Raw genomic sequence first — 7,335 nt, 5'->3', positions numbered from 1 at the left:
TCCAATTTCCTTCTTTTCCTCACCCCAGATGATCTTGCAGAGTGTTGTGCTTCTGGTTAGAATGCCTCAACATCCCACAATTGCTGTTTCCTTAAGGTATGAACAGACTATCTTTTTGTGTGTTTGTTTGCTTGTTTGTTTGTTTTTGTTTTGCACCCAGGCTGGAGTGCAGTGGAGTGATCTCGGCTCACTGCAAGCTCCGCCTCCCGGGTTCATGCCATTCTCCTGCCTCAGTCTCCTGAGTAGCTGGAACTGCAGGCGCCAGCCACTACGCCCAGCTAATTTTTGAACAAAGACTATCTTAAAAAATGTCACCCAGCATTTTGGCTAAAAATGATTTTCTGAACCTCATCCTAGACCTACTGAATGAGAATTTTTCAGAATTGGGCATTTTAACAAGCTTTAGTTCATTTTTATTCCCACCAAAGAGATGCACCAGCCAGCAGGATAAAGTCCCATTGCTTAGCTTCAAATACAAGGCCCTCCACATTTGGATACATCTTCACACTTATCCGAGCTGCAATTCCCACCATTGATCTTCAGCAAATTCAGTAGGTCTGACCCTACCGATGTTTACATTCCTCAGTCCTTTGCACTCATTCTTCTGTCTGGATAATCTCTCATTCTCCACTCATCTCCACCTACTCATTAAACTGTAATCATTGGTGAAAATAGATTAGGCTGCTCCTACTTTTCCCAGCCTTTCCTCTATCTCTAGAAGCAAAATCGATTACATCTGCAACTTCTCCCAGGAGCATATATATTTATCAGTCTGTTTGCACCCTGTGCCCTCAGTTTTTAGATACAAGGGAACCAATAAACATTTGAAGAAAGAATAATAAGATGCATAGGGATGTGATAGCTGTCACGATGGTACGTCTGCAAATCACTTAGTTGTAATCACATACAGATTACTTGACTATGGAGTGCCATCATTTCCAGATGACACCATTGTTGCCAAAATATAAAACTATTATCTATAATATTCATGGTGATATGCATTAGAAATATATTTTCAAAACAAATAAGAACCTTCCTTTTAGTCAATATCTGCACCAATTGGAACAATATCAAAAGTTTTTCTTTCTTCTTATTCTCTCGCTGTCTTTTCAAAAATGTCTTTCTGGGTCAGTGCTGCCTCCAAGGATTAGAGACTTACTTCCAACATGAACAATCAGCTTTCGTGGTTTTACTAACATTATACACTGATGAGAAGATTTGGAAGTGCTGTCTTTTATCGCAGTCTTCCTTTTTTTTTTTTTCTTTTGTTCGTAACAGAGCAGATAATTGTTTGCTGACCAGTTTTATTTGAGTTTTCAATTCAGTTCCTCAGGAATTTGATATTGATGTTGTAGTTGCTGCACTTTTTAGGTGACTGTCTAGGAAATTCCACTGCAGATGAGCTGTGGAAAGGTGTTTTAGCAAAGACTGGTGCTGGAGCAAGAAAAGGAAAAGGCAACAGAACTAAAAAGAAGAGAAGAAAGGATTTGAACAGGGGTCAGATCATTAGTGAAGGGCCTTATGGTTTCTGTGGCCTGGTCTCAATGTCCCTCTTATTAAAAATGGAGCAGTACAGATCATCGCCCAAAAAAGTAAGGAAGAACAGAAGGAGGAGGCCAACATGACCCAGCAGAGAGAAGAATGGGACTGGAAGAGGAAGATGAAAATTAAATGAGAGCAAGGATGCAGTGGAAACTTGTGGGGAGGCATTGATCTTAGCCCCCCGACCCTGGTCCCAACACAGAAAAATATGGTAATTATGATGCCAGGATACTTGAGGTAGGAAATGTTTTCAATAGGACAGCAAAAGAGGGAAGAAAGAGATTGGTAGGTGTCCTGGATGCTGTGGGGAATGGACAAGGAGCTTCAAGTTTTGCTGTTGGGAAAGCCACTAAACGGATAGATGCTTTCAGAAAAACAAAGGATAGAGCAATTCATTATTTGCGTTATGTAGAACGATATGAAGACCATACAGTATTCCATGATATTTCATTAAGATTTAAAAGGAGACATATCAAGATTAAGAAACAACCCAGAGGTTATGATGTCTGCTGCCACAGGGCCGTCATCACCATATGCCAGTGAGCTGGCATCAAAGACATGTTTGCCAAGGTCTCTGGGTCCATCAGTATGCTCCCCCTCACCTGGGGCCTCTTCCATGGGCTCTTAGGAAACCCATCAACAGCTGGCAGGTAAGAAGGGCTTCCACAGTGTGGAATTCCCAGAGGAATGTGGCCCTCTGCCTAGCATGGCTGCCTTCCCAGGGGGACCTTGAAAAAGGAAACAAGTGATGAGGTTCCACATATAAAACTGGACTTGGAAGAAGTGAATGCTCTACAGGGAATGTAGCAGCTCTGTGCCGTCGGGTTTCTAGAGAGCCACCATGTAACCTCTCTGGCCTTGTGCAGCCAGTGCCTGGTGTTGTCCAGCACCTAGGAGAGACTCAGTCCCTCATACCCCAGAATGTCACCTAGTTTTTTGTTTGTTTGAGTAAAGTTTAACCTCTAAACTATTTATAAATAAATAATTATGGCTTTAAAGAAATCAATCCTTTATTTTACTACCACATAATGGTTGCTAAAACAATTTATTACCAACACGCCTTTGTTGAGTACAGATATAGAGCAAAGGTGATAAATAAAATCAGATCCTGAGAAAACATCCTTGAGTTAGACAAGCGTGGAAATGACCTTAGGTACTGACAAAGACCAGTAATTTGTTACTTTTGTAAGAGTCGATTTTTCATAATATAATACCGACAGAATTAAATAAATATTATAATAGAAATGCAAACTAACCTTCAGGAACACTTTGGGGATAGCAATAATGCTGACTTGGGAATTTAGAGAGGACTATAAGGAGGAAGAACCATTTGAGTTGATGTTTAAATAAGAATATGAAAATATAAGAAAATGGAAATAATGGGATGTGGTTAAAGTTTAGGAATTTTATTTTGGAGGCCATACTTTGCCAGTTGATGTAATCTGGCTCTGTGCCCCCACCCAAATCTCATCTTGAATTGTAATCCCCACGTGTTGGGAGAGGGACCTCATGGGAGGTAATTGAATCATGAGGGCAGTTTCTCCATACTATTCTTGTGATAATGAGTAAGTTCTCCTGAGATCTGATGGTTTTGTAAGGGGCTTCCCCTTCGCTCAGCTCTCATTTTTCTCCTTCCTGCTGCCATGTGAAGTACGTTTGCTTCCTCTTCCGCCATGATTGTAAGTTTCCCGAGGCTTCCCAGCCCTGCTGAACTGAGTCAATTAAACCTTTTTCTTTATAAATTATCCAGTCTCATGCAGTTCTTTATAGCAACATGAGAATGAACTAATACACCAGTATTGTTCTATTTTGTTAAATGCTAGAGATTAGTTTATAGGATAAGATCACCTGAGAGGCCGGGAGAGGTGGCTCATGCCTGTAATCCCAGCACTTTGGGAGGCCAAGGCAGGTGGATCGCCTGCGGTCAGGAGTTCAAGACCAGCCTGGCCAACATGGTGAAACCCTGTCTCTACTAAAAATACAAACATTAGCCAGGCGTGGTGGCAGGCACCTGTTATCCCAGCTTCTTGGGAGGCTGAGATAGGAGAAGTGCTTGAACCCAGGAGGTGGAGGCTGCAGTGAGGCGAGATCGTACCACTGCACTCCAGCCTGGGTGACAGAGTGAGACTCTGTCTGAGAAAAAAAAAAAAAAATCACCTTAGATTGGCCTGCAATATTTGTACTGGAAATTGACTACTCTATTTATAACTTTCCACAGAGTAGCAGATGCTCTGATGAGGGTACATTGATGAATATCACAAAATATGCATCTAAAAGTGATCAGTATAGAAGGTGCTGTTTCCTCATTTTCTTTAAAAACAAAGAAAAAAAATCAACACTTATTTTCTCCAGGGTAAAAAGCTATTATTGACTAGACAGTAAATAAAAATAAATGTGCATGTCTTTTACCTTTTCACTGCTTTATATTTTAATCAAGAAATAATCCTGAAGGTTGGAATTGCTGCCCTGTGGGAACAAGGGTTTCCTGGACAGCCAGCAACTTTTCCACACAGCACAGACTCTGAAATTATCCGTTGTCAGCACCATTGCTCTTTGCAGCTGTGCTCCCTCTCCCTGTTTAGCATGCCTGCTGTTTCCCACACGGCTGAATCAGCAAGTCCCAGACTCTGCCTGCTCCAGCTAGCACTGTTCTTCACCAGTTATCAACTACTGTTGGTTCAGGTGGTTTTTTTTTTTGCTCCTTTGGTATAATTAAACTCCATCAGTCACCCAAGTATTTCTAGTGTTTGTGAATTAGCTTTATTAGTTTTAGAAATGAGATTCTAGAGGAATTCTTTGTAAACATAAACCAACAAAATTTGAGGAAAAAAATGTAAAAGGAGTTTAGAAAGCATGGCTCTCAATAGAATTAAATGAAGTCATCCTACTCCTCCTAAGTGACTAGTTTGCAGTTTTAGTAACACCTTACAGAGTAAAAAGGCATGGGTGATATTTATAAGTAAAATAATTTAATTTAAGATATATAAGGTCTGTGATGATCTAAATAAAATTTAAGGCAGTGCTACTGGAAGTAAACCCAAAATAAATTTATGAAAGCACAATCAAAAGCACTCTACTGTTTCTTTTGAACCATAACAAACAAGTCATTGTTGGACGTAGTTCTAACACCGCCAGAGGATACATCACTTCTAACAGAGCCAAATGTCCTCTAATATGTTAAAAGCAATCTGGGTACCATCCTGGCTGAAGTTTTCATATAAAATTCAATGTTCAATAAGTACAACTTTTTCTTTAGTGCATTCTTTTCATTAATTCATTCATAATTCTCTGTCTGTTCATCATGATCTGAGATTGAAATATGTGTTCACTAGAAAATATACTGCAATTGACTAATAGATAAATTAGAAGATATGACTTTCCTTTTCGCTAATTTCCAAGGGAACGTTTTAAAAGATAGAATTGAATTAACCTTTGTGCAACATAATTTTTATATTTGAAATCTTATTTTTAAAATAAACTGATGCTAAAGAAGTGGGGTGGGCATAGTGGCTCATGCCTGTAATACCAGTGACTCGTGAGGCTGAGACAGGAGGATCACTTGAGGCCAGAAGTTCAAGACCAGCCTTGGCAATATAGAGACACCTCTTCTCAATAAATAAATAAATAGCTGAGTATAGTGTCATGTGCCTGTAATCGCAGATGCTCAGGAGGTTAAGGTAAAGGATCCCTTGAATTCAGGAGTTCAACACTGTAGTGAGCTATGATAGTGCCACTGTACTCCCATCTGGGCAACAGAGTGGGACTCCATCTATAAATTTAATAAACATATACAAACTTTTTTAGAAAGAAAAGAAATGGTTTCAGAGGCAAATAAAATTCCATTTGACAATAATTTCCAATCATTCCACATTTGAAATTTAAATTTTATTTTAAAATATGTAATTGAAAAAATACCAAATAAACATGGCAAGCTCTAAGTTTTACTTTAAAAAAAACTCCTATTCAGAATATGAACTGCAAGAACTGTGAGTGATGTTTGAAGATTTAAAAGATATTGAGGCAATGAAATGAAACATATCTTTAAAATTCCCTCAAGAATGAAAAGTTATAGGCCCTATACTATTTACTCTAAGTACAAAATGCTCTGAGTTGAAAAAAGGGCAGATTAATAACCTGCAAATAAAATAAGACAATCGTTTGGTACAAGCTGGAATTATAGGAGATAAATACTACCATCCCTACAGTTCTCTTTAATGTGAAAACAGTAAAACATGAAAACATGTGCTTCACAGTTTGCAATACTGCTGGTCACGTACAGATGGTCCCGACTTAAAAATTGTTCAACTTATGATTTTTGAACTTTACAATAGTGCAAAAGGAATGCACAGTTAGTGGAAACTATACTATGGATACCCACACATCCATTCTGTATTTCATTTTCAGTATGGTATTCAATAAATTACGTGAGATATTCAACACTTCATAATAAAATAGCCCTTGTGTTGGATGATTTTGTCCAACTATAGGCTAATGTAAGTGTTGTGAGCACCTTTGAAGCAGGCTAGGCTAAGCTATGATGTTTAATAGGTTAGATGTATTAAATGCATTTTCAGCGGGATGTGGTGGCTCACGCCTATAATCCCAGCACTTTGTGGGGCCAAGGTGGGAGGATCACTTGAGCCTAGGGATTGAGACCAGCCTGTACGGCATGATGAAACCCAGTCTCTACAAAAATTAGCCAGGTGCAGTGGCACACACCTGTAGTCACAGCCACTCGGGAGGCTGAGGCAGGAGGATCGATTGAGCAAGGGAGGCAGAGGCTGCAGTGAGGCAAGATGACACCACTGCCCTCCAGCCTGGGTGAAAGAGTGAGATCCTATCTCAAAAATATATAAAAATGAAAATAAAATAAATGCATTGTCAACTTATGATATTTCTAACTTACCATGGGTTTATCAAAGGAGTGTCTGTGTTAGATATATTTGGATAGTATTGATAGTATTGAAGCAGAGGGAGATTTTGGGGTGCAGGGCAAGTCTCAGAAAAGTTACTTAAAGGATGCTGTATGCCCTTTCTTTCTTTCTTTCTCTTTTGTTTTTAACCAGTGGGTTTTACCCAGTGCTATGGGTCTTCAGACCAGTTAGATTTTCAGACATTTAGGATGAGATCTTCCAGGAAAGGGATCTTCCAGTAGAGAGACAGGGCTGTTTCTCTGGTGAACTCCCAAATTTTTTATCACATTACTATCAAAGGACCCATTTGACAAAAGTGGTCATTTCCGTCTTATTTAATCAGCCGTGTTTAGAAATTAAGTTGGCACAATGTTATGGCATTTACTATATGTTTTTACCAATTATTATTTGTTAAATGCTATGTAATTATTAGTGACACAACGTGAGTTTAAGGAAAGTTTTCTTTTCTTAAAAAATTTATTCTTTCTAATTTTCCTCCTCTCAGATTGAATGCCTTAGTTTTAATCATTGCAACATAATAAAATAAGCATTTTGAATATTTCTAATCCCTGATAATTTATATTTTAAAGGTTCCCTTGCTACTTCATTGTTTTTCTTAGAATTGTCCAGTGATTTTCAAATGTAACATTTAATTCCTGCTTGTTTCATATCTCTATCAAATCTGTAATACTCTTTGTGCCTTTTGGGAAGAGCCTCTACACTAAAGAATACTTTTTCTTTTTTATACTTGTAGCTCCATAAACCTAGTTTATTGTGTTGAAACCCTATTGACATGATTTTTGATATTTAGTAGATTTTTCCTTTATCTTGCCATCATATCTTGCATGGTATTTTTAGTAAAACCTGACTTTTTTCAAGG

At 38.5% G+C, this 7,335-nt stretch overlaps 1 pseudogene; it reads left to right on the top strand.

Annotated features, from left to right (window-relative positions):
* Positions 1–843: 843 nt before the first annotated feature.
* Positions 844–2,349, top strand: LOC117084968 (annotated as a pseudogene).
* Positions 2,350–7,335: the final 4,986 nt, after the last annotated feature.

The sequence above is a fragment of the Trachypithecus francoisi genome, unplaced genomic scaffold, assembly GCF_009764315.1.
Source record: "Trachypithecus francoisi isolate TF-2019V2 unplaced genomic scaffold, Tfra_2.0 Lachesis_group1, whole genome shotgun sequence".
Classification (NCBI taxonomy): domain Eukaryota; kingdom Metazoa; phylum Chordata; class Mammalia; order Primates; family Cercopithecidae; genus Trachypithecus; species Trachypithecus francoisi.
Note: the sequence above shows the minus strand (reverse complement) of the source record. Positions and strands in the feature narration are given on the sequence as shown.